We start from the raw sequence: 26,810 nt of genomic DNA, 5'->3' as shown, positions 1-26,810 counted from the left end.
TTAAAAAGTGAACTCTTAATTTCTGCAATTTTTTTTATCATGTATGTCACACACTGTTGATTTAGGGGATGCAATGTGCAGACATTTTTACTCCTCCAATGAGTGTTTCTGTGGGTGTCTGTGTTTATGTCTTTGTGCTTTTGTTTGTGTCTCTATGAGTGTGTATGTATTTTTTTCTGTGGGTCTCTATGCGAGGGTGGGTGTGTATGTCTTTGTGCATTTTCTGTGGATGTCTGTGAGGGTGTGTGCGTATGTCTTTGTGCCTTTTCTATGGGTGTCTCTGTGAGGGTGTGTGCGTATGTCTTTGTGCTTTTTCTATGGGTGTCTCTGTGAGGGTGTCTGTGTGTATGTCTGTGTATTTTCTCTGGATGCGAAAAAGGGTGTGTGTACAAGCGCTAAGGTAATCCCCAAGCTGTATCCAAACAGAGATCCTAACCAACCTCCAAAAAATATGCACAAGTAGTAAGAAGTGAATACAGCGCCAACAAGAGGCCAAGGGATAAATATACTCACAAAGAGATAAAAGAAGATTATTTAATGAACCATGTTAAAAAGCATCAGTAATAAAAGACTATATATAAAAAATGTAAAAAGCACATATAAATAAAATTACAAATACAGGAATATCTTACAGAAGCGGCTCAAAGGGCCAAAGCTGATAATTACAATAAAAACAGAGGTAATAACAGGTGATCAGTGTGAGTGGTACACCAGAATAAGAGTGTATACTGATAAAACAGAATTAGCCTAAGTGCAACTGTAGCAAGTGCATCAAGCAAAAAACTAATAAACAATAATACAAACAATAGTGTTCAAAATTAGTGTTACAAAAATAGTGTTCCAAAAAATAGAAAAATGCACTGCAGTGCAAAAAAAGGGGGGTAGCAAAATAATTGTATAGATACAATCAAGTAGTGAGTGAGTGCAAATGGATATAAAAATGCTAGCTACTTAATCCAGTGAGGTTAAGATATAATTAAATAAAATACACAATATGCAATAACATAAAAAATATAATACACAATATGCAATAACATAAAAAATAAAATATAATCCAAAAAAGTGTTCAAAAAGTTGATCAACAAATGTTAGTGAAGAACAAAAATAAGTCAATCAAAACTAAAAAATGGAAAAAAAGGGTGATGAAAAGCAAGGTGAAAGTGAGGAAATTGATTCCTTCCAATGTTAGTTACTTTAACAGATCCAAATTCCTGAGTGTGGTTGCTGAAGTAGCTGATTGGATCCTAGCACCTGTCAGCTGCTCCTATGGTATCCTAAAAAGTGTCCCTGTAAAAAAAAAGAAATTCACAACATAGTGTATCCAATATGAGAATGAAGTAAAGATTAAAGTAATGCTTACCAATATGTCAACGCGTTTCTGCCCTCAAAAAAGGGCCTTTCTCAAGACTAGAATATTGGTAATGGCAGCTGGCCTTATATACAGTTTAGAAGTAGCCTATATGGTAGTTTAATTGATTAATTGTATTGTTTGGGCGCCAAATCCCTCCACTTCCTGTGTAACATCTAAAAGATTCCCCCATAAAGTGTAGCATCACTTCCTGTGTAACATCTAAAAGATTCCCCTCCACTTCCTGTGTAACATCTAAAAGATTCCCCCATAAAGTATAGCATCACTTCCTGTGTAACATCTAAAAGATTCCCCTCCACTTCCTGTGTAACATCTAAAAGATTCCCCCATAAAGTGTAGTATCACTTCCTGTGTAACAGCTAAAAGATTCCCCTCCACTTCCTGTGTAACATCTAAAAGATTCCCCCATAAAGTGTAGCATCACGTCCTGTGTAACATCTAAAAGATTCCCCCATATGGCAAACCGGAAGTATATACATTTTCCCGGATTAATTTTATACATATCTAAATATATAGGTAATTCAAAAGGCATGTATATGGCCTTAGATTTATCCAGTTTCTTTCTCAATTGCCGGTATCTTTGTTTTGGCTTACCAGTTTCAAGCCCGATATCGGAGCTACCCGGTAGTGACGTAACCGTTGACGTCACTTCCGGTCCGGCGATATTACATAGACAAGCCGCTAGCAACATTAGCATGCTGTACAATGCTAATATTTGCGGCTGTCAGTTACGCCTCCCATCTAGTATATTAAATCCTTAGAGAGCCCTGGGGATAAAGATGTCAGAACAATGCCCACCAATGTGTCAATAAAGGGGATAAGTGTCAAGGCACTATTGGCCCCCAAACGTTATAACGATAGATAAAGGCTATGTAATCACAAACATTGAGATTTACAAAAAACTAACACATATTTTATGTCAGTGGGACAAAGGAAACAATAAAAACAATAACGGCAAGTATTTTTGGAAATTAAATAACGGTTTTGTTATCTATTTCTCTTAAGTCCAAAGGGGTCAGATAATATTTTCATTCTATAGCCATATTTTATATATCCATCATTATACTAGTAGATGGATTGAATGATCTCAAATATTATAATATGTGTTAACATATTGTCAAAGTGTGTTTAAGATACACTGGTAGTGGATTAAGTGATCTTAAATATTATAATATGTGTTAACATATTGTTAAAATATTTTGAGATATGTTTGACATTTCATAAAGAGAAGAGAAGTTGTATATACTTTTATGGATCCTTCAATGTCATTGAGCCATGCTCAGATGGTAAGATCTCGCATATTTATAAGAAATAAAGTTATTTTAATTTATTTTATAAAAGATCAGAATCATAGTGAGAGGAGGAAGAAATTAACATGTGATGAATTATTTACAGAGGGCAAACTGCTTAGTTATTAAAAAAGTCCTAGCAACATGCTAGCAACATGCTAATGTTGCTAGCGGCTTGTCTATGTAATATCGCCGGACCGGAAGTGACGTCAACGGTTACGTCACTACCGGGTAGCTCCGATATTGGGCTTGAAACTGGTAAGCCAAAACAAAGATACCGGCAATTGAGAAAGAAACTGGATAAATCTAAGGCCATATACATGCCTTTTGAATTACCTATATATTTAGATATGTATAAAATTAATCCGGGAAAATGTATATACTTCCGGTTTGCCATATGGGGGAATCTTTTAGATGTTACACAGGACGTGATGCTACACTTTATGGGGGAATCTTTTAGCTGTTACACAGGAAGTGGAGGGGAATCTTTTAGCTGTTACACAGGAAGTGATACTACACTTTATGGGGGAATCTTTTAGATGTTACACAGGAAGTGGAGGGGAATCTTTTAGCTGTTACACAGGAAGTGATACTACACTTTATGGGGGAATCTTTTAGATGTTACACAGGAAGTGGAGGGGAATCTTTTAGATGTTACACAGGAAGTGATGCTATACTTTATGGGGGAATCTTTTAGATGTTACACAGGAAGTGGAGGGGAATCTTTTAGATGTTACACAGGAAGTGATGCTACACTTTATGGGGGAATCTTTTAGATGTTACACAGGAAGTGGAGGGATTTGGCGCCCAAACAATACAATTAATCAATTAAACTACCATATAGGCTACTTCTAAACTGTATATAAGGCCAGCTGCCATTACCAATATTCTAGTCTTGAGAAAGGCCCTTTTTTGAGGGCAGAAACGCGTTGACATATTGGTAAGCATTACTTTAATCTTTACTTCATTCTCATATTGGATACACTATGTTGTGAATTTCTTTTTTTTTACAGGGACACTTTTTAGGATACCATAGGAGCAGCTGACAGGTGCTAGGATCCAATCAGCTACTTCAGCAACCACACTCAGGAATTTGGATCTGTTAAAGTAACTAACATTGGAAGGAATCAATTTCCTCACTTTCACCTTGCTTTTCATCACCCTTTTTTTCCATTTTTTAGTTTTGATTGACTTATTTTTGTTCTTCACTAACATTTGTTGATCAACTTTTTGAACACTTTTTTGGATTATATTTTATTTTTTATGTTATTGCATATTGTGTATTATATTTTTTATGTTATTGCATATTGTGTATTTTATTTAATTATATCTTAACCTCACTGGATTAAGTAGCTAGCATTTTTATATCCATTTGCACTCACTCACTACTTGATTGTATCTATACAATTATTTTGCTACCCCCCTTTTTTTGCACTGCAGTGCATTTTTCTATTTTTTGGAACACTATTTTTGTAACACTAATTTTGAACACTATTGTTTGTATTATTGTTTATTAGTTTTTTGCTTGATGCACTTGCTACAGTTGCACTTAGGCTAATTCTGTTTTATCAGTATACACTCTTATTCTGGTGTACCACTCACACTGATCACCTGTTATTACCTCTGTTTTTATTGTAATTATCAGCTTTGGCCCTTTGAGCCGCTTCTGTAAGATATTCCTGTATTTGTAATTTTATTTATATGTGCTTTTTACATTTTTTATATATAGTCTTTTATTACTGATGCTTTTTAACATGGTTCATTAAATAATCTTCTTTTATCTCTCTGTGAGTATATTTATCCCTTGGCCTCTTGTTGGCGCTGTATTCACTTCTTACTACTTGTGCATATTTTCTCTGGATGCCTCTGTGAGGGTGGGTGGGTGTGTGTGTATGTATGTCTGTTTTCTGTGGGTGTCTCTGTGAGGGTGTGTGCTTATGTCTGTGCATGTCTCTGTGAGAGTGTGTATGTCTGTGTGTTTTCTGTTGATGTCTCAGTGAGGGTGTGTGTGTGTATGTCTGTGTGTTTTATGTGGTTGTGTGTGTGTGTGTGTGTGTGCCTGTGTGTTTTATGTGGTTGTTCTTAGACCAATTCACCAAGCGCCTGCTGGAAGTGACCCTTAGCTAAGATAGATTGACCCCTAGTGGTCAAAATATGGAAATAGAATGAATTGGATATATATCAAAGCGCCAACCGTAGAAGGCAGGGTCTAAATACACTAAAATTACACTAAAAATTGCTTTACAAATGTGTTTCAGTGTTTTGGTATCAACACTATTGAAAGATTGTTATCTTTCATCAATGAGAGTGAAAGTTTATACAATGAGACCAGTGTTAGTGGAACCCGATGTTGTATTTAAACAGCTTTTATTAAAAATTGACAAACAATTAGTTAAAAAACAATTAGTTAAAAAACACAATCCTCAGGATCTTAAAAAAAAATCTCTGCTTGGCAGTACAAAAACAATCTTAATGTCCCTCATGGATCCATGTTAACAATCTAATCCTTATTCCAACCTTTCATTGGAGCTGTACAATCAATTTTGGAGCTTTTAAAGCTTCTACGGTCTGTTAAAAGTTCTTAAATACAGTATACCACAAATAATACCTTTTAAATATTAAGGGTGGCAGACAGAATGCAGTTATTTCTCCGGATTGGCTAAATGATATCACCCAAAACCGGACCTAGATACATGTGCGGTAAAATATAATATGACACAAACTATCAAATACTAAAACCTTGTGATTTTCTAGTGTCTCCTTAAAGAATCACGTGACTCCTATAACCATTACAAATGCTCATGTGTTTCCTAAAATATTATACAATGTACAACCTGCTTTGGAATTTCTTCCAAAACCGTGATAAAAAGAATGCTCTTCAAAAAACGCTTGAAAAGAACAAAAACATGTGATGTGGTGAAAAATGTGACAAAGGATATTTGAAAAATATGATGATAGAATAGAAAATATATTAAAAAATTCAAAAAATATATTAAAAAATATCCAAAAATTATATAAAAATCAAAAAATGTATTGCAGTAAAAAACAATCTAGTGATTAATCCTCAGTCCAGTGCTTTTCCATAAATACGTGTATAATAAAATATAGAATACAACCAATAAGTCAGTGGAGTGTCGGACTAATCCAATTCAGGATGAGTCAGTGCAGTGAAATGTCAAACAGTTAAAAAATAATAATTTCAAGTATCCTCACGGTCCTATGTGTACAAGGTTTTCAAGACACCCTGGGTCTCTCTTTTCTCAAGAGAGCGGTCCCTCAGCCTTTTCAAGCTTTTGTCCCTCTGCTTGCTTGCTAGCCCACGGTCCCTGGTTCTATGTATACAAGATCTTCAAGGCACCCTGGGTCCCTTTGCCCTCAAGCGTGCGGTCCCTAAGCCTCTTCAAGCTTTTGTCCCTCTGCTTGCTAGTTCACGGCCCCTCTGCCGAAAAAATATATAATAGTGTAGATTGCTACAATTTGGTAAATAATATGAAATAAACCTTACCAGCCAACGCGTTTCGGTCGAATAATGACCTTTCTCAAGACTCTAGTATTGCTTACCCACATGCACTCTCTCCAATTGTCAGGTACATTGCCACCTGCACTCTCATCACACACCACTCGTGCTTTTCTGATATTATGTACTTTTCTGACATTAGGTGTTTTTCTGACATTAGGTGCTTTTTTTGATATTATGTGCTTCACTGACATTAGGCGCGTCTCTGATATTATGTTTCATGTAATGCTTCCTATTTTTCTGGCACAATGCTCAGAACTAAGACACATGATCTATATACTGTGTATATCTTTTTTCCGTCACCACAAACGTACAATTTCATTTTTGTTCATTTTCCACAAATATGTTATGCAAAATACCAAATAAGGCTATAATGTTATCTGCTATGCAAATAATATCTTGTTACGTATCGGATGCTGCGTACATCCATAAGCTATATAACTTACTGCTGTACCCATAATAAACGAGCACTTGCTAATGACAATCATGCCCAAGTTGTTATTTCATAAGTGTTCCCGGAATTCCGAAGATCCCTGCTTTTGCCAAGACTCAGCATTCCAAGAATAATCCCAGGATATTCCCTGTTCCTAACATCTGTGTGTATGTGTGTGTGAGAATGTCTTTGTGTGTTTTCTGAGGCTGTCTCTGTCAGTGTTACCTTAGGTGTATGTGCAAGTTTGTGTTTGAGTTTGTGTGTGTGTGTGTGTGTGTGTGTGTGTCCATTGTCTGTTCCTTTTTAGGACATTTTGACCTTACTACTGATTATTCACATCTTTCTACAGACTTTGAGACTAATGAGACCTTTCTGGAAGTCACCAATCCACCATTTAACCTTTCAATTATTGTTTAGGTAGTTCAGGGCCCTTCCTTTCAGCCACTGCATGCTGTTGTCATCATTTTGGTGGCATCTTCCTTGATAAAAAGATAATCAGAACTCGATATTTTGTTTTGTAAATCTCCTTTTTTTTGACAAAATTGTAGTCTACCTCATTACTTGTCAGGTCAATGTAAACAAGTGCTGAGTGTCTGTGTCCGATTGTGTTTGCTAGAGTGTGTATCCTTACGTGTGAGTGTGTGTTTCAGTGCATGAGTGTGTCTGTGTGTTTTTTTGTTTGTGTGTTACTAACTTTACAACATTTCTAAGTTTGACTACGCTTAAGAATAAAGTGCATATACGTTTTAGTCACTTGGTCAAAAATTGCACATGTCAAAGGGAGGTGGCTGATCAATGGTTAAGTCAGGAGCCCCCAAATTTCTAGTGGCGGCCCTGGGTGTAAACCTGCACAATATACAGGGCACTATTCAAGAGGCTGAATGCTGCTGTAAACACAATATAGTAACACATTTGTATATAATAAATTATTAGCAAGAGATCTGCTAAACTAGATTATTCCATCAGTTCAGTAGCCCAGAGAGCTGAGTGTGCCAGGGTGTATATATCTATAGTAACACTCTTATATCAGGGCATTATAGTGACAAAGTGACAGGATCATGTAGTATTATCACTATACACCCTGCAAATCTATGTGTTTAAACCTCACAAAAGGGTTAAATCCACAGGTAAAGTATAACTTATGAGCCACAGAGAAATGCTGGCCCAAATCGGAAACTGTTAGTCACACAGTTGGGTAAGTGTAAAATACATTGTATTATGTATATTTTATATAAGGTGATTTTTGGTAAAATTATTTTATATTTGTTAATTTAGGTTTAGTAATGTATCTCTTTGAAACCACAACTCATTAAAGGACCAGTAAACTCAGTAGATTTGCATAATCAACACATGCAAGATAACAAGACCATGCAATAGCACTTAGTCTGAACTTCAAATGAGTAGTAGATTTATTTATTCTTTCTGAAAATTTTAAAAGTTGTGTCTATTTCCACTCCCCCAGTACCATGTGACCACCATCAGCCAATCACAAATGCATACACATACCATGTGACAGCCAATCACAAATGCATATACGCTTATTCTTTGAATTCTTGCACATGCTCAGTAGGTGTTGGTGACCCGAAAAGTTTAAATATAAAAAAACTGTGCACATTTTTTTAATGGAAGTAAATTGGAAAGTTGTTTAACCCCTTGAGTGCTAACGACAGCTCTGATCCGTCGCAGAGTTTCCCACTCTGGTGCTAACAACGGCTCAGAGCCGTTGCTAGCACTCTCCCACCTTGAGGGAAATCTGGGGGCTCTCCCCCCCCCCTTCCTACCCTGGCCTGCAAAGTGACAGGCATCGCCGGGGCTTCACGTTATGCACAGTGACGTCACGCGCAATGACGTGATGACGTCACTGCGCAATTTTATTTATACTTAAAAATCGGCTAGATTATGAGTTGTGCGGTATGAGTGAAAAAGCAGCGTTAAGGCTCTTTTTCACTACTGCTGCTATTACTAGTCTTGTAGTTATAGCTGTACCGCACACCTTTTTGGCCGTAACGCAACGTAACTACTGCACCTTTCAAAAACAGAATTTATGTTTACCTGATAAATTACTTTCTCCAACGGTGTGTCCGGTCCACGGCGTCATCCTTACTTGTGGGATATTCTCTTCCCCAACAGGAAATGGCAAAGAGCCCAGCAAAGCTGGTCACATGATCCCTCCTAGGCTCCGCCTACCCCAGTCATTCGACCGACGTTAAGGAGGAATATTTGCATAGGAGAAACCATATGATACCGTGGTGACTGTAGTTAAAGAAAATAAATTATCAGACCTGATTAAAAAACCCGGGCGGGCCGTGGACCGGACACACCGTTGGAGAAAGTAATTTATCAGGTAAACATAAATTCTGTTTTCTCCAACATAGGTGTGTCCGGTCCACGGCGTCATCCTTACTTGTGGGAACCAATACCAAAGCTTTAGGACACGGATGATGGGAGGGAGCAAATCAGGTCACCTAGATGGAAGGCACCACGGCTTGCAAAACCTTTCTCCCAAAAATAGCCTCAGAAGAAGCAAAAGTATCAAACTTGTAAAATTTGGTAAAAGTGTGCAGTGAAGACCAAGTCGCTGCCCTACATATCTGATCAACAGAAGCCTCGTTCTTGAAGGCCCATGTGGAAGCCACAGCCCTAGTGGAATGAGCTGTGATTCTTTCGGGAGGCTGCCGTCCGGCAGTCTCGTAAGCCAATCTGATGATGCTTTTAATCCAAAAAGAGAGAGAGGTAGAAGTTGCTTTTTGACCTCTCCTTTTACCGGAATAAACAACAAACAAGGAAGATGTTTGTCTAAAATCCTTTGTAGCGTCTAAATAGAATTTTAGAGCGCGAACAACATCCAAATTGTGCAACAAACGTTCCTTCTTTGAAACTGGTTTCGGGCACAGAGAAGGTACGATAATCTCCTGGTTAATGTTTTTGTTAGAAACAACTTTTGGAAGAAAACCAGGTTTAGTACGTAAAACCACCTTATCTGCATGGAACACCAGATAAGGAGGAGAACACTGCAGAGCAGATAATTCTGAAACTCTTCTAGCAGAAGAAATTGCAACCAAAAACAAAACTTTCCAAGATAATAACTTAATATCAACGGAATGTAAGGGTTCAAACGGAACCCCCTGAAGAACTGAAAGAACTAAGTTGAGACTCCAAGGAGGAGTCAAAGGTTTGTAAACAGGCTTGATTCTAACCAGAGCCTGAACAAAGGCTTGAACATCTGGCACAGCTGCCAGCTTTTTGTGAAGTAACACAGACAAGGCAGAAATCTGTCCCTTCAGGGAACTTGCAGATAATCCTTTTTCCAATCCTTCTTGAAGGAAGGATAGAATCTTAGGAATCTTAACCTTGTCCCAAGGGAATCCTTTAGATTCACACCAACAGATATATTTTTTCCAAATTTTGTGGTAAATCTTTCTAGTTACAGGCTTTCTGGCCTGAACAAGAGTATCGATAACAGAATCTGAGAACCCTCGCTTCGATAAGATCAAGCGTTCAATCTCCAAGCAGTCAGCTGGAGTGAGACCAGATTCGGATGTTCGAACGGACCTTGAACAAGAAGGTCTCGTCTCAAAGGTAGCTTCCATGGTGGAGCCGATGACATATTCACCAGATCTGCATACCAAGTCCTGCGTGGCCACGCAGGAGCTATCAAGATCACCGACGCCCTCTCCTGATTGATCCTGGCTACCAGCCTGGGGATGAGAGGAAACGGCGGGAATACATAAGCTAGTTTGAAGGTCCAAGGTGCTACTAGTGCATCCACTAGAGCCACCTTGGGATCCCTGGATCTGGACCCGTAGCAAGGAACTTTGAAGTTCTGACGAGAGGCCATCAGATCCATGTCTGGAATGCCCCACAGTTGAGTGATTTGGACAAAGATTTCCGGATGGAGTTCCCACTCCCCCGGATGCAATGTCTGACGACTCAGAAAATCCGCTTCCCAATTTTCCACTCCTGGGATGTGGATTGCAGACAGGTGGCAGGAGTGACACTCCGCCCATTGAATGATTTTGGTCACTTCTTCCATCGCCAGGGAACTCCTTGTTCCCCCCTGATGGTTGATGTACGCAACAGTTGTCATGTTGTCTGATTGAAACCGTATGAACTTGGCCCTCGCTAGCTGAGGCCAAGCCTTGAGAGCATTGAATATCGCTCTCAGTTCCAGAATATTTATCGGTAGAAGAGATTCTTCCCGAGACCAAAGACCCTGAGCTTTCAGGGATCCCCAGACCGCGCCCCAGCCCATCAGACTGGCGTCGGTCGTGACAATGACCCACTCTGGTCTGCGGAAGGTCATCCCTTGTGACAGGTTGTCCAGGGACAGCCACCAACGGAGTGAGTCTCTGGTCCTCTGATTTACTTGTATCCTCGGAGACAAGTCTGTATAGTCCCCATTCCACTGACTGAGCATGCACAGTTGTAATGGTCTTAGATGAATGCGCGCAAAAGGAACTATGTCCATTGCCGCTACCATCAAACCTATTACTTCCATGCACTGCGCTATGGAAGGAAGAGGAACGGAATGAAGTATCCGACAAGAGTCTAGAAGTCTTGTTTTTCTGGCCTCTGTCAGAAAAATCCTCATTTCTAAGGAGTCTATTATTGTTCCCAAGAAGGGAACCCTTGTCGACGGAGATAGAGAACTCTTTTCCACGTTCACTTTCCATCCGTGAGATCTGAGAAAGGCCAGGACGATGTCCGTGTGAGCCTTTGCTTGAGGAAGGGACGACGCTTGAATCAGAATGTCGTCCAAGTAAGGTACTACAGCAATGCCCCTTGGTCTTAGCACAGCTAGAAGGGACCCTAGTACCTTTGTGAAAATCCTTGGAGCAGTGGCTAATCCGAAAGGAAGCGCCACAAACTGGTAATGCTTGTCCAGGAATGCGAACCTTAGGAACCGATGATGTTCCTTGTGGATAGGAATATGTAGATACGCATCCTTTAAATCCACCGTGGTCATGAATTGACCTTCCTGGATGGAAGGAAGAATTGTTCGAATGGTTTCCATCTTGAACGATGGAACCTTGAGAAACTTGTTTAAGATCTTGAGATCTAAGATTGGTCTGAACGTTCCCTCTTTTTTGGGAACTATGAACAGATTGGAGTAGAACCCCATCCCTTGTTCTCCTAATGGAACAGGATGAATCACTCCCATTGTTAACAGGTCTTCTACACAATGTAAGAATGCCTGTCTTTTTATGTGGTCTGAAGACAACTGAGACCTGTGGAACCTCCCCCTTGGGGGAAGCCCCTTGAATTCCAGAAGATAACCTTGGGAGACTATTTCTAGTGTCCAAGGATCCAGAACATCTCTTGCCCAAGCCTGAGCGAAGAGAGAGAGTCTGCCCCCCACCAGATCCGGTCCCGGATCGGGGGCCAACATTTCATGCTGTCTTGGTAGCAGTGGCAGGTTTCTTGGCCTGCTTTCCCTTGTTCCAGCCTTGCATTGGTCTCCAAGCTTGCTTGGCTTGAGAAGTATTACCCTCTTGCTTAGAGGACGTAGCACTTTGGGCTGGTCCGTTTCTACGAAAGGGACGAAAATTAGGTTTATTTTTGGCCTTGAAAGGCCGATCCTGAGGAAGGGCATGGCCCTTACCCCCAGTGATATCAGAGATAATCTCTTTCAAGTCAGGGCCAAACAGCGTTTTCCCCTTGAAAGGAATGTTAAGTAGCTTGTTCTTGGAAGACGCATCAGCTGACCAAGATTTCAACCAAAGCGCTCTGCGCGCCACAATAGCAAACCCAGAATTCTTAGCCGCTAACCTAGCCAATTGCAAAGTGGCGTCTAGGGTGAAAGAATTAGCCAATTTGAGAGCATTGATTCTGTCCATAATCTCCTCATAAGGAGGAGAATCACTATCGACCGCCTTTACCAGCTCATCGAACCAGAAACATGCGGCTGTAGCGACAGGGACAATGCATGAAATTGGTTGTAGAAGGTAACCCTGCTGAACAAACATCTTTTTAAGTAAACCTTCTAATTTTTTATCCATAGGATCTTTGAAAGCACAACTATCTTCTATGGGTATAGTGGTGCGTTTGTTTAAAGTGGAAACCGCTCCCTCGACCTTGGGGACTGTCTGCCATAAGTCCTTTCTGGGGTCGACCATAGGAAACAATTTTTTAAATATGGGGGGAGGGACGAAAGGAATACCGGGCCTTTCCCATTCTTTATTTACAATGTCCGCCACCCGCTTGGGTATAGGAAAAGCTTCTGGGAGCCCCGGGACCTCTAGGAACTTGTCCATTTTACATAGCTTCTCTGGGATGACCAAATTGTCACAATCATCCAGAGTGGATAATACCTCCTTAAGCAGAGCGCGGAGATGTTCCAACTTAAATTTAAACGTAATCACATCAGGTTCAGCTTGTTGAGAAATGTTCCCTGAATCTGTAATTTCTCCCTCAGACAAAACCTCCCTGGCCCCATCAGACTGGTTTAGGGGCCCTTCAGAACCATTATTATCAGCGTCGTCATGCTCTTCAGTATCTAAAACAGAGCAGTCGCGCTTACGCTGATAAGTGTGCATTTTGGCTAAAATGTTTTTGACAGAATTATCCATTACAGCCGTTAATTGTTGCATAGTAAGGAGTATTGGCGCGCTAGATGTACTAGGGGCCTCCTGAGTGGGCAAGACTCGTGTAGACGAAGGAGGGAATGATGCAGTACCATGCTTACTCCCCTCACTTGAGGAATCATCTTGGGCATCATTGTCATTGTCACATAAATCACATTTATTTAAATGAGAAGGAACTCTGGCTTCCCCACATTCAGAACACAGTCTATCTGGTAGTTCAGACATGTTAAACAGGCATAAACTTGATAACAAAGTACAAAAAACGTTTTAAAATAAAACCGTTACTGTCACTTTAAATTTTAAACTGAACACACTTTATTACTGCAATTGCGAAAAAATATGAAGGAATTGTTCAAAATTCACCAAAATTTCACCACAGTGTCTTAAAGCCTTAAAAGTATTGCACACCAAATTTGGAAGCTTTAACCCTTAAAATAACGGAACCGGAGCCGTTTTTAACTTTAACCCCTTTACAGTCCCTGGTATCTGCTTTGCTGAGACCCAACCAAGCCCAAAGGGGAATACGATACCAAATGACGCCTTCAGAAAGTCTTTTCTATGTATCAGAGCTCCTCACACATGCGACTGCATGTCATGCCTCTCAAAAACAAGTGCGCAACACCGGCGCGAAAATGAGGCTCTGCCTATGATTTGGGAAAGCCCCTAAAGAATAAGGTGTCTAAAAAAGTGCCTGCCGATATAATCTTATCAAAATACCCAGATTAAATGATTCCTCAAGGCTAAATATGTGTTAATAATGAATCGATTTAGCCCAGAAAAAGTCTACAGTCTTAATAAGCCCTTGTGAAGCCCTTATTTACTATCTTAATAAACATGGCTTACCGGATCCCATAGGGAAAATGACAGCTTCCAGCATTACATCGTCTTGTTAGAATGTGTCATACCTCAAGCAGCAAGAGACTGCTCACTGTTCCCCCAACTGAAGTTAATTCCTCTCAACAGTCCTGTGTGGAACAGCCATGGATTTTAGTAACGGTTGCTAAAATCATTTTCCTCATACAAACAGAAATCTTCATCTCTTTTCTGTTTCTGAGTAAATAGTACATACCAGCACTATTTTAAAATAACAAACTCTTGATTGAATAATAAAAACTACAGTTAAACACTAAAAAACTCTAAGCCATCTCCGTGGAGATGTTGCCTGTACAACGGCAAAGAGAATGACTGGGGTAGGCGGAGCCTAGGAGGGATCATGTGACCAGCTTTGCTGGGCTCTTTGCCATTTCCTGTTGGGGAAGAGAATATCCCACAAGTAAGGATGACGCCGTGGACCGGACACACCTATGTTGGAGAAAAGTCCTTTTTCAATGGGACTTCCATAGCGCCGGTATTACGAGTTTGCCTGTCCGGCCAAAAAGGGAGTGGTACAGACCATAACTACAAGTTTCGTACCGCCACCTGAAAGTCAGTAGTTATGAGTTTTGCGCTACAAAGCTGTACCATAAAACTCATAACTAAAGTGTTACAAAGTACACTAACACCTATAAACTACCTATTAACCCCTAAACCGAGGACCTCCCGCATCACGGCTTTTTTTAGTCGGCTCTCCCCATTGATGTCTATGGGGAAATCATGCACGAGGACGTAAAACCAGCGCTGGTATTTGTGTGCGGTAGGGATCTCAACGCAACCATATTGCCCGCTAACGCAGGTTTTTGGAAAACCTGTAATAGCAGCGCTATAGGGAAGTGAGCGTTGACAATAACTTGCAAGTTATTACCACACCGCTGATAACGCAAAACTCGTAATCTAGCTGAATGTTAAGTATAGGATCAGGGGGCATGCTGCTTAGAAGCCTGTATCTCAGGCATCTAAGCAGCTCAAGACCCCCAAGACTCACCGTTGGAAAGGTAATCGCCTAACCTTTTCAACAGTGTGGGATCTGAAAAAAGGAAAAAAAAGTTAATTTTTTTGCAAAATATACAAAAATAAAAAAAAACTCTTAAAATAGCTTAGCACCCAGGTGGGAAAGTGCTTAGCACTCAAATGGTTAATTAAAATTGCTGCTCTAGCTGAATAATGAAAGTTTAGTTTTGACTTGAGTGTCCCTTTAAAATGGGCTGAACTTTAGAGAGATCATACCTATTTATCTAATCGCATCTACACACAGGAATGATTCCTTATCTTTTCTCTGTCTGTAAACCAAAACCCTTTATTTGTAGAGAACAATTTAAAGGGCCACTGTAAGTAAATATTTTCTATGCCTGTTACTAACTAACTACCCCAAATACGCTTTTTATCAATAGCATTTCATTAACATATCTCTACCGTATAGCAGAAATCTTGTCTGCAAATTTAATTGTTTTCCAAACAAACTCCGTGGGTATCCTTTGCTCTGTACCAATCCGTTTACAATACCTAGGTTTCAAAATGGCGCTTTAAACACAAAGTTATTGGTTTAAGTATTTTGAACACGCAGTGCTGAAAATAGTGGGCAGGATAACGTGACATCATTGGCGAATAAAAGATATAACTTTTAGAACGTTATGAAACTTCGTTTTGGAGAAAATATAGGTCAGTAGGTTTTAATTAATGTTTATTAACTTTAATATGTTAGTTGTTTAGCTTAAAAATTATAACAGAAAGTAATCCTTTAAATTGAACATTTAGTACACATAGGTCCTACTAACCTCTAGGAGTGTAATGTCTTCTGTTGGCCCTTGTTTACATAGCTTTTCAATATCCAATACTTAAGTATTCAATTTTGAGTACAGGTAGTGGATTCAATAGGCCAAATCAGCAAGTTTTATTTTTTATAGTTTTAAAATGTGTGTGTGGATATTTTATTCCTCTATAAACTCCTGATATAAATGATGGTGCATTATAGACATTTATATAAACTAATGTTATTGTCATAAAGGGCTTTGTCAGCTGTAAAACACAAAGACCTAAATACCATTGAGGTGGTAAATTGTGAAAACGAAGTGATAAAAACATTTATCGCCATTAAAGTCTATGGAGAATTTTTATGATACCAGCAGTTTCCAAACTTTAGCAACGCAATGAAAACACGGCCAAAGTATGATCTGTTGTAACCATATAGAAAAAGCACTTAAATCTGTGTTTAAAGGGGCAGTCTACTCCAGTTTTGTTATAATTTTAAAAAGATAGATAATCCCTTTATTACCCATTTCCCAGTTTTGCATAACCAACATGATTATATTAATATACGTTTTACCTCTGTGATTATCTTGTTTCTAAGCCTCTGCAGAATGTCCCCTTATCTCAGTTATATTAATATATTTTTACCTCTGTGATTACCTTGTATCTAAGCCTCTGCAGACTGCCCTTATCTCAGTTATATTAATATACATTTTACCTCTGTTATTATCTTGTTTCTAAGCCTCTGCAGAATGTCCCCTTATCTCAGTTATATTAATATATTTTTACCTCTGTGATTACCTTGTATCTAAGCCTCTGCCGACTGCCCTTATCTCAGTTATATTAATATACTTTTAACCTCTGTGATTATCTTGTTTCTAAGCCTCTGCAGAATGTCCCCTTATATCAGTGCTTTTGACAGACTTGTATTTTAGCCAATCAGTGCTAACTCATAAATAACTCCATGTAAGTGAGTACAATGCTATCTATATTGACAACATGAACTAGCACTGTCTAGCTTTTAAAATATGTCCACATGCATCTGAATAATGAAAGTTTTATTTTGGCTAGACTGTCCCTTTAAATTACAGAGAGATATTTAAGAAAATACAAAACTAGGTTACAAAGCTGGGCTTCATTTCTGATCATTTTATCTAAAAAGATCTTCTTAATGAAAATAGTTATTCTCCTACTGAGTATGAATCTATTAATATACATTTTACCTCTGTGATTACCTTGTATCTAAGCCTCTGCAGACTTCTCCTTATCTCAGTTATATTAATATACATTTTACCTCTGTGATTACCTTGTATCTAAGCCTCTGCAGACTTCTCCTTATCTCAGTTATATTAATATACTTTTTACCTCTGTGATTACCTTGTATCTAAGCCTCTGCAGACTGCTCCTTACCTCAGTTATATTAATATACATTTTACCTCTGTGATTACCTTGTATCTAAGCCTCTGCAGACTGCTCCTTATCTCAGTTATATTAATATACATTTTACCTCTGTGATTACCTTGTATCTAAGCCTCTGCAGACTGCTCCTTACCTCAGTTATATTAATATACTTTTTACCTCTGTGATTACCTTGTATCTAAGCCTCTGCAGACTGCCCCTTATCTCAGTTATATTTATGTACTTTTTACCTCTGTGATTACCTTGTATCTAAGCCTCTGCAGACTGCCCCTTATCTCAGTTATATTTATGTACTTTTTACCTCTATGATTACCTTGTATCTAAGCCTCTGCAGACTTCTCCTTATCTCAGTTATATTAATATACATTTTACCTCTGTGATTACCTTATATCTAAGCCTCTGCAGACTGCCCCTTATCTCAGTTCTTTTCACAGACTTGCATTTTAACCAATAGGTGCCGACTCAAATAACTCCATGGGAGTGAGCACAATGTTATCTATATGGCACGCATGAACTAGAACTGCCTAGCTGTGTGAAACTATTAAATGCACTGAGATAAGAAGCGGCCTTCAATGACTTAGAAATGAGCATATGAGCAAACCTAGGTTTAGCTTTCAATAAAGAATACCAAGAGAACAAAGCAAATTTGATGATAAAACCAAATTGGAAAGTTGTTTAAAATGACACGCCCTATCTGAATCATTAAAGGGACAGTGAACACAACAATTATAATTACTTATTCCTATGTAGTAGTTAATGTTAATTTAACCCCCCTGTAGCCCATGTTTAATGCATAAATGTTTCTTGTTCAAAATCACTTTTTATCCTCCGGCCGATTTGAAATGGCCGCCAGACCCCTCCTTTCCCTGACGTCATCCTAAATGAATGCTCTGTTGAAAATAACTGTTCCGTGTCGAGCAAGCTCGTGTACGTCTTTTGCGCATGCGCATTGTATTTAAGAGTTTAGTCTCACAGCGATAAGTGCAAGCTCCTCCGAGTTCTCCCTTGACTTCTAACCTGACTTTCACTGCATAATCCCCGCCCCCTCACAATTACTGTACCATACGGTTTGTCCCTACAAAGCAGCCATGTCACGTAACACACAATACTTGCAGCTATACAAATGGCACGAGCCAGACACCATGGGGGGAGCTTTATAATATTGCCAGTAATTAATGCACACACTGGTAGCGCCAAGTGCACACCCCTTGCACATCAATAGAAAATAAAATGCAATGCCTGTACTGGTGTCTTTAGTACTAGATACAGAACTGCACAATGTCAGACCACTATAGTGTAATGTTACACCGAGATATTTCTGTCACAGCCTCAGTCCCCATACATAATACTATAAGTGACATTGTGCAGTTCTGTATCTAGTGTAACACTGAATAATGAGATAAATATATTAGGTGTAATGTCCCTTTAAATCTGACCCTGCTACATATCTGCCCCTAGTTAGTCTGAGCAGGGTGATAAGATCATGTAAAACAATACAAGTGTCGCTAACAAACTAACATAACCCTTTGTCTACTCAGTAACAAGGCTCCTACAAATAAGGCAAACTATGTGAGGTTATTAGTTACTGGGCGCCCCTCTGCACCAATTACTGGGCGCTCCCCTGTACCAATTACTGGGCGCCCCTCTGCACCAATTACTGAGCGCCCCTCTGCACCAATTACTGGGTGCCCCTCTGCACCAATTACTGAGCGCCCCTCTGCACCAATTACTGAGCGCCCCTCTGCACCAATTACTGAGCGCCCCTCTGCACCAATTACTGAGCGCCCCTCTGCACCAATTACTGAGCGCCCCTCTGCACCAATTACTGAGCGCCCCTCTGCACCAATTACTGAGCGCCCCTCTGCACCAATTACTGAGCGCCCCTCTGCACCAATTACTGGGCGCCCCTCTGCACCAATTACTGGGCGCCCCTCTGCACCAATTACTGGGCGCCCCTCTGCACCAATTACTGAGCGCCCCTCTGCACCAATTACTGAGCGCCCCTCTGCACCAATTACTGGGCGCCCCTCTGCACCAATTACTGGGCGCCCCTCTGCACCAATTACTGGGCGCCCCTCTGCACCAATTACTGGGCGCCCCTCTGCACCAATTACTGGGCGCCCCTCTGCACCAATTACTGGGCGCCCCTAGATAAAGCAGGGCTAATAATGTGCGCTTTGGGGGCACAGTGTGTATTAACCCTTTACTAGCACAGAGAGCAGCACAGTGTGTATTAACCCTTCACTAGCACAGAGAGCAGCACAGTGTGTATTAACCTATTCACTAGCACAGAGAGCAGCACAGTGTGTATTAACCCTTCACTAGCAAAGAGAACAGCACAGTGTGTATTAACCCTTCACTAGCAGAGAGAGCTGCACAGTGTGTATTAACCCTTCACTAGCAGAGAGAGCTGCACAGTGTGTATTAACCCTTCACTAGCAGAGAGAGCTGCACAGTGTGTATTAAACCTTTACTAGCACAGAGAGCAGCACAGTGTGTATTAACCCTTCACTAGCACAGAGAGCAGCACAGTGTGTATTAACCCTTCACTAGCACAGAGAGCAGCACAGTGTGTATTAACCCTTCACTAGCACAGAGAGCAGCACAGTGTGTATTAACCCTTCCCTAGCACAGAGAGCAGCACAGTGTGTATTAACCCTTCACTAGCACAGAGAGCAGCACAGTGTGTATTAACCCTTCCCTAGCACAGTGAGCAACACAGTGTGTATTAACCCTTCACTAGCACAGAGAGCAGCACAGTGTGTATTAACCCTTCACTAGCACAGAGAGCAGCACAGTGTGTATTAACCCTTCACTAGCACAGAGAGCAGCACAGTGTGTATTAACCCTTCACTAGCACAGAGAGCTGTACAGTGTGTATTAACCCTTCACTAGCACAGAGAGCTGCACAGTGTGTATTAACCCCTTCACTAGCACAGAGAGCTGCACAGTGTGTATTAACCCCTTCACTAGCACAGAGAGCAGCACAGTGTGTATTAACCCCTTCACTAGCACAGAGAGCAGCACAGTGTGTATTAACCCTTCACTAGCACAGAGAGCAGCACAGTGTGTATTAACCCTTCACTAGCACAGAGAGCAGCACAGTGTGTATTAACCCTTCACTAGCACAGAGAGCAGCACAGTGTGTATTAACCCTTCACTAGCACAGAGAGCAGCACAGTGTGTATTAACCCTTCACTAGCACAGAGAGCAGCACAGTGTGTATTAACCCTTCAAGCACAGAGAGCAGCACAGTGTGTATTAACCCTTCACTAGCACAGAGAGCAGCACAGTGTGCATTAACCCTTCACTAGCACAGAGAGCAGCACAGTGTGTATTAACCCTTCACTAGCACAGAGAGCAGCACAGTGTGTATTAACCCTTCACTAGCACAGAGAGCAGCACAGTGTGTATTAACCCTTCACTAGCACAGAGAGCAGCACAGTGTGTATTAACCCTTCACTGGCACAGAGAGCAGCACAATGTGTATTAACCCTTCACTAGCACAGAGAGCAGCACAGTGTGTATTAACCCTTCACTAGCACAGAGAGCAGCACAGTGTGTATTAACCCTTCACTGGCACAGAGAGCAGCACAGTGTGTATTAACCCTTCACTAGCACTGAGAGCAGCACAGTGTGTATTAACCCTTCACTAGCACAGAGAGCTGCACAGTGTGTATTAACCCTTCACTAGCACAGAGAGCAGCACAGTGTGTATTAACCCTTCACTAGCACTGAGAGCAGCACAGTGTGTATTAACCCTTCCCTAGCACAGAGAGCAGCACAGTGTGTATTAACCCTTCCCTAGCACAGAGAGCAGCACAGTGTGTATTAACCCTTCACTGGCACAGAGAGCAGCACAGTGTGTATTAACCCCTTCACTGGCACAGAGAGCAGCACAGTGTGTATTAACCCCTTCACCAGCACAGAGAGCAGCACAGTGTGTATTAACCCTTCACTAGCACAGAGAGCAGCACAGTGTGTATTAACCCTTCACTAGCACAGAGAGCAGCACAGTGTGTATTAACCCCTTCACCAGCACAGAGAGCAGCACAGTGTGTATTAACCCTTCACTAGCACAGAGAGCAGCACAGTGTGTATTAACCCTTCACTAGCACAGAGAGCAGCACAGTGTGTATTAACCCTTCACTAGCACAGAGAGCAGCACAGTGTGTATTAACCCTTCACTAGCACAGAGAGCAGGACAGTGTGTATTAACCCTTCACTAGCACAGAGAGCAGCACAGTGTGTATTAACCCTTCACTAGCACAGAGAGCAGCACAGTGTGTATTAACCCTTCACTAGCACAGAGAAGAGCACAGTGTGTATTAACCCTTCACTAGCACAGAGAACAGCACAGTGTGTATTAACCCCTCACTAGCACAGAGAGCAGCACAGTGTGTATTAACCCTTCACTAGCACAGAGCGCAGCACAGTGTGTATTAACCCTTCACTAGCACAGAGAGCAGCACAGTGTGTATTAACCCTTCACTAGCACAGAGAGCTGCACAGTGTATATTAACCCTTCACTATCACACATAGCAGCACAGTGTGTATTAACCCTTCACTAGCACAGAGAGCAGCACAGTGTGTATTAACCCTTCACTAGCACAGAGAGCAGCACAGTGTGTATTAACCCTTCACTGGCACAGAGAGCAGCACAGTGTGTATTAACCCTTCACTAGCACAGAGAGCAGCACAATGTGTATTAACCCTTCACTAACACAAAGAGTTAAACAGCACTTACTATCCCATTGCCTGGCACAAGCAGGTGAATAAGATGCATTAACATAACAATAACATTTATAACAATTATAAAACTTTTTAAGAAGACCAGAAAGTGACTAAAACGTTTATCACACAATACACACAGCCTGACTCACTCACCCAGTAACAGCTCCACAGGAAGTAAATGGGAGGGGAACAAAGCTCAGTTCAATACTGAACTACATCTCCTAGAACACACGCAGAAGTCACATGTTAAGCAGCAGCCAATCAGACAAAAGAAAAAAATGCAAACACTTTAAAGACAAATTGGATACTTTTTAATACGTTTAAAGTGAAGGTAAAGTTTTTCGTTTTTGCAGCCTGTATTCTATTCCTCATCTAATATATAGTATGATCGCAACTTTTTTTTTTTTAATTTTTATATATATTATTGTTGTTATAAATACACTTTATATTTACATTCCCGGCCGTTCCTAGCTCCGCCCTCCATGTATTTCCGGATAATTGCCTTTATTACGTACAGAGCGGTCCCACCCGCTCTGTACGTACTTCAAATGCGCGTTCCCGATTGCCGGAACAATTGCGCATGCGCACCATTCCCCATACAATCGATTTGCGCCTGCCTGCGTGACCCAAAAAATGTTATGCCTAAAGCGCAGGCGTCAATCGTTGCCACATAGTATTCAATGACTAGCTAGTTTCAATTTGCTTTACGCAGTAATTATATCCATGTCTCTAGCGTGATTGCGCATGCGCTAAAGTGGAGCGAGCCCGGGTAGGAAGTGAAAGAAATAATGGTAACGCATGCGCAGAACGTCCGGCAATAGTGTGACGTCAAATGACGGCCACCTAACGGCCAGACTGACTATTGGCTGTTTAAAGAACGTGACCGGCCAAGAAAAAAAACAAAAAAAAAAAACGGGCTGATTGTGAAAAGATTGGAAACCGAAATAAAACGGATTGGATTAGAAATAGGTAAATATATGTAAATAAGAAAATTGATGAATGAAAGTACCTCTCATTTTACAAGTATTTGCATTGCCACTAATAGCATCGTGCAAAGTTTACCTTCACTTTAAATTCTGCAAATTAATAGAATAAATAACTGAGCCCATTGTCACTGTCATATCCTCTACTAGTGCATTACAGCTACACTATATACATAAAGCTACACAATATATATTAGCACTTTCACTAGCACTGAGCACATTGTCACTGTCATATCCTCTACTAGTGCATTACAGCTACACTATATACATAAAGCTACACAATATATATTAGCACTTTCACTGGCACAGAGCACATTGTCACTGTCATATCCTCTACTAGTGCATTACAGCTACACTATATACATAAAGCTACACAATATATATGTAACGGGGTTTGGCCTAGGCCCACAATTACCCCTGTGGGTCTTTACCCCAGCTACCTCCATGTGCTCTGCAGGCTGATCCTGAGTCTCCGCTACCTGGGAGTTGGGGTACATGACTGTGGCAGTGCCTCCACCTGACTGGGCATCCAGGGCAAGAATGGGTTTCCCAGACAGGAACATAATAAATAACTACAACACACACAGTAATAACAGTAAAACAGTATGAACATGTATTAAAGGATTATGGCAAATAAAAAATAAGGCAAGAAATACAGTGACTAACTAACACACCAACTCTCTCTAACCAGGCCCAGCACCCTCCCAAACCACCTGCGAACCCACCCTCAGACTTCACCCTAATGGCTGATGGGTACCAGTTGGTGCACAGAAATGTTGGGGCCCTTTAAGGTAATCCACATGCATTTAAACAGTTACAGCTCATAGGAAACTGCAATCCACAGGAAGAGCTGCTTATAAGTTTATGTGATGGACAGAATGCCATGTTAGTATGACAAGGAGAGAGGATACTTCTTACCACTAAACAGGCTGAAAGAAAACTCCAAGGTCTGCCAGTCATTTACTTTGTCTGCATTCTTCTCCACAGCTCTCTCACAGGGTCAGACTGCAGCTGGCAGCATACACTAAATCAGCAGAGGGATGCTGTTACTTTACAAGATGAACTCTGCAGCTCTCTCACAGCCAGGCCTCACACACACCTTCACTGCTCTGACATGTCTGCTTCCTCCTGTGTCTTACACTCTTCTTTCAGTTTCACTTGATCACATGACCAACCAGTCTAATAGTTGCCTAGGCAACATCTCCTGCAGATTGTATACAGGTGCAAAAGTTCACAGGAAAATGTTCAACAGGAAGGGCTACATTCTCCCCCTCGTAAAATCCTTGCCTTCCACTGGCAAGGTTCCACCAAGAGGTAATTGAAAAAACAAAACATATAAATAATAATAAATGCACTAACAGTCCTATAAACAAATGTTAACTATCTTACAGTTTATTCTAGTACAGAGGGGTTCCAACATTCATAATGTCCGCAACCGCATACAGAAAATCAACCATTTTAGACTGTACCTGGGGCATATGTACATAACTGGGTTCTCCGACTTGATCGTAAGTAAGAACCCTGGGATGCTGTCGTATTCTAGTACCCAGTCTCTGTTCTCTCTGAGGAAGTCCAGAATGTGCCTGGGAATCTTCAGCTCTGGCCACTTGGGTGGGGAGATCACCAGATGCTTGAGACCCTGGCTCTCCCATGATACAAGAGTCTCTTTTTGGGGTCCCAGGCACAAAGTTGGGGCTGTTGGGATTCAATGTAGAGGAGGCTAAGGGAGGAGAGGAAGGAAAGTGCTGTGTTTCCTCAGCAGGAGGAGACCACCATTGATCCTCAGCACTAAGAGCTTCTGGAGTCTCTACTGCCTCATTTTCAGGACTCTCCGTTGTGCTTTTCTCCCATTCACTACTACTCCCTTCCTCTTCATCGATATAGGCTATTGGTAGTAGATGGTTCCTATGCCAAGCTTTGATCCGGCCTTCTGGGCCTTTTATATTATACACTGGCAGCCCCTTTAGCTTAGACACAACTTCAAATACGGTATCCTTCCATCTGTCTGCTAATTTGTGTTTCCCAGGTACCCCTAGATTCCGGAGGAGAACCTTATCTCCCGCTTGGACTTCCCGATGCTTCACTTTGGTATCGTATCTTCTTTTGTTGCGTTCCTCCATTTTTGCCGCAGCTTGAGTGGCCAACTCGTAGGCACTGTGAAGGTTTTGTCTGAGGGTCCTCACATACTGGAAGTGAGAGTCTGACTTTGTCCCATCTGGGGACACCCCCAACCGGACATCTATCGGTAGTCTGGCTTCCCTTCCAAACATTAGGAAATAGGGTGAGAATCCTGTAGACTCATGCCTTGTGCAATTATATGCGTGGACCATGGCTTCTACATGCTTACTCCAGGACCGCTTCTCCACTTGTTTCAGAGTCCCGAGCATGTCTAGGAGTGTCCTATTAAAACGCTCAGGCTGGGCATCACCCTCAGGGTGGTAGGGTGTTGTTCTGGACTTGTGAACCTGCAACATATCCAACAGTTCTTTGATCAGCTTACTCTCAAAGTCTCTACCTTGATCAGAATGTATTCGATTGGGCAGACCGTAGTGCATAAAATATTTCTGCCAGAGGACCTTGGCTACGGTCACAGCCTTCTGGTCTTTAGTGGGAAAAGCCTGAGCGTATCTGGTGAAATGGTCTGTTACTACCAGAACATTCCCAATTCCGGTAGTATCATTCTCAATACATAGATAGTCCATGCACACAAGATCCAGGGGTCCTGTACTTCTCAGGTGGCCCATAGGGGCAGCTCTCACAGGCAGAGTCTTTCTCTGAATACATCTTCTGCAGGTCTTCACATAATGTTCAACATGTTCTCTCATGCGAGGCCAATAGAACCGGTCTTGTACCAGGCCATAGGTCTTGTCTACCCCAAGATGCCCATGTTGATCATGGAGGGCTCTTAGGACCATTCCCCGATATCTATGAGGTAACACTAGCTGCTTTCGACCAGGGTGGTCATGGTATTTTATAATTCTATAAAGGATTCCATCTTCTAGATGTAGTTTACTCCATTCTCTCCGGTACAAATCTCTTTGTCCAATGGGAAGGGAGCTCAGTAATTTAGGGTTCTTGGCTCTCATTGCCTTGAGGACTGTCCCTATATACCAGTCCTGTGACTGGGCTTTCTTCTTGTCTTCATTGGTTATGTGAGACCACTGTTGGAGCATTGCAGGAGCACAGAATACCTCTGGTACGGCTTCTGGGGAGTGACATATGGAGTCTATTCCTCTGAGTTCAGAGAACTCATCCTGCCTCTCAGCCACTACATATGTTTGGCACAGGGCTCCTACCCCAGGCACAGGGATTTCTTCCCATTCCTCCTTTTCTTCATGAGGAGGAAGTCCAGGTCTGCGGGACAGAGCATCCGCACTGACATTCTTAGGGCCTGGCTTGTATTTAAGGCTGAAACTATAGTTCGACAATGCTGCCAGCCACCTATGCCCTGTGGCATCCAGCTTTGCTGTTGTTTGAATATAAGTAAGCGGATTGTTATCCGTCCTTACCTCGAATGTTGCTCCATATAAATAGTCATGTAACTTGTCCACAATTGCCCACTTGAGCGCCAAGAATTCTAGCTTATGGACCGGATAGTTTTTCTCTGCACCAGTTAGACTTCTACTTATGTAGGCCACTGGTCTTAACCCTTCCGGGTAGCTCTGATGCAATACGGCCCCTAGGCCTTCCATACTGGCATCAACATGGAGCACATATGGTTTCTCAGGATCTGAATATGCCAATACAGGAGCTTCTGTGAGTCTTTTCTTCAAGATTAAGAAGGCTTCTTCGCATCCTGAGGTCCATTTCTTTCCGAAGGAGTCTTTAGGACTTGGCGCCTTAACACCCTCTATAGCAGA

General features: G+C 41.3%; 1 protein-coding gene across 1 annotated transcript in view; it reads right to left on the bottom strand.

The window, feature by feature from the left end:
- LOC128659725 (gastrula zinc finger protein XlCGF52.1) overlaps positions 1-22,164 on the bottom strand; it is a 92,341-nt gene extending 70,177 nt beyond the window's left edge. Inside the window, exon 1 of the mRNA XM_053713305.1 lies at positions 22,121-22,164. The gene's annotated coding sequence lies outside the window, so the exon portion shown is untranslated. The remainder of the gene's footprint in view (positions 1-22,120) is intronic.
- Between the last annotated feature and the right edge of the window lie 4,646 nt (positions 22,165-26,810).

The sequence above is a fragment of the Bombina bombina genome, chromosome 5 (assembly GCF_027579735.1).
Source record: "Bombina bombina isolate aBomBom1 chromosome 5, aBomBom1.pri, whole genome shotgun sequence".
Taxonomy (NCBI): domain Eukaryota; kingdom Metazoa; phylum Chordata; class Amphibia; order Anura; family Bombinatoridae; genus Bombina; species Bombina bombina.
This window is presented reverse-complemented; position numbering and strand designations above follow the sequence as displayed.